The following is a 1,968-nucleotide window of genomic DNA, read 5'->3' on the forward strand; positions in this document are numbered from 1 at the left end:
CGGCCCGTTCACTACCTCTCTTTAGTTAAGTTTGATCATCTTCTCAGAGCCAGTGCCGAACACGATGGGGCCTGACGAGGACCTCACTCTCGTTCGTTATCAGAATTAACCAGACAAATCGATCCACCACTTAAAAACGGCCATGCACCACCACCCGCCACCACCCACAGAATCGAGAAAGAACTATCGATCTGTCAATCCTTTCAGAGTCCGGGCCGGGTGAGATTTCCCGTGTTGAGTCAAATAAAGCACATGTTCCGATACTGGTGGTGCCCTTCCTTCAATTCCTTTAAGTTTCAGCTTTACAACCATACTCCCCCCAGAACCCAAATACTTTGGGTTCCCGGAAGCTGCTTGGCGGGTCATGAGAATAACGCAGCCGGATCGCTGCTCGACATTGTTTATGGTCAGAACTATGACGGTATCTGATCGTCTTCGAACCTTTGACTTTTGTTCTTAATTAATGAATGAAAATATTATTGGTAAATGCTTTTGCTTTGGTTCGTCTAGCGCCGGTCCAAGAATTTCACCTGTAGCAGCACAATACCAATGCCCCCGGCCGTCCCTCTTAATCCTGGCCCCAGTTCCGAAAACCAACAAATAAGAACTGGAGTCCTATTCCATTATTCCTAGCTGAAGTACTCGGGCGACCGACCGACTTTGAGTACTGTAATTTATCAAAGTAAATGCTTCGGACCCCCAGGACTCTCAGCAAGAGCATCAAGGGAGCTGGCAGCTCCTTCCCCAGCCCAGGCAGGGGCTGGGGAAGGAGGTAGCTCGCCTCGCGTTGGACCGTTAGCTCAATCCCAAGATCCAACGACGAGCTTTTTAACTACAGCAACTTTAATATTCGGTATTGGAGCTAGACTTACCGCACCTGCTGGCACCAGAGTTGCCCTCCAATGGATCCGGAGTTAAAGGATTAAAGGGTACTCATTCCAATTACAGGGCCTCGAAAGAGTCCTGTATTGTTATTTTTCATCACTACCTCCCCTGGTCGGGAGTGGATAATTTGCCTGCCTGCTGCCTTCGTTTGATGTGGTAGCCATTTCTCAGGCTCTCTCTTATGAATTGAACCCTGATTCCCTGTTTCCTGTTGTCACCATGGTAGGCACAGAAAGTACCAGCAAAAGTTGGTAGAGCAGACATCCAAATTCATTGTCGCTGTCGCAGGGATGAGCGATCGGCCCGAGGTTATCTAGAAACACCAAAGCGGCCGGGGGAGCCCAGATTGGTCTTGGTCTGATAAATGCACGCATCCCGGGAGGTCAGCACTCATCAGCATGTATTAGCTGAAGAATGACCGCAGTTATCCAAGTAACTGATGGAGCGATCAAAGGAACCATAACTGATTTAATGAGCCATTCGTGGTTTCACTGTAGCGGCCGTGTGTACTTACACGTGCATGGCTTAATATTTGAGACAAGCATATGCTACTGGCAGGATCAACCAGTAAGCCGCACCTGCTGAAGGGGTGGGTTTGGGGGGCCTTTTACCGATCTCCCCAACCGGCAACCTTTACGCACCTCTCCCTCTCGGGAGCATGCTAGGGGAAGGAACCCACCCGCCTGGGCGGGAGGGCTCGCTGGAGGGTTGGGGAGGTGCGCTCGCATGGGCACCAGCAGACCCAGCCATCTCCCCTGGAAGGGAGAAGCGGGTAGAGGCGCAGCCTGAGCGAGTCGCAGGGCTGCCGGAGCCTTGCGGCGGTGGCACCCCTCGGAACGGTCGTTCCGAGCTGCTGTGGAAATGTGCTGGGCACAGAGGGGTGACGGCATGGCGCACGGGGCCTACGTACCTGCCAAGCAGCAGCATCCAAGGGCCTGGTGTCACCTGACCCCTTCTGCTCGGGTCAGACCACTGGGGGGCACAAGCTCTGCTGTGTGGGGTGAAGGGCCTCATGCCAGGCTGCAGGCCCTTGAGTCAGACGTTCCAAGCAGTCTATCCCTAACCGGACAGAGAGCGCCCAAT

At 53.1% G+C, this 1,968-nt stretch overlaps 1 pseudogene; it reads right to left on the reverse strand.

Annotated features, from left to right (window-relative positions):
* Positions 1 to 320: 320 nt before the first annotated feature.
* On the reverse strand, positions 321 to 1,453 carry LOC144830014 (18S ribosomal RNA; annotated as a pseudogene).
* Positions 1,454 to 1,968: the final 515 nt, after the last annotated feature.

Source organism: Lissotriton helveticus, chromosome 4_1 (genome assembly GCF_964261635.1).
Source record: "Lissotriton helveticus chromosome 4_1, aLisHel1.1, whole genome shotgun sequence".
In the NCBI taxonomy this organism is placed as follows: domain Eukaryota; kingdom Metazoa; phylum Chordata; class Amphibia; order Caudata; family Salamandridae; genus Lissotriton; species Lissotriton helveticus.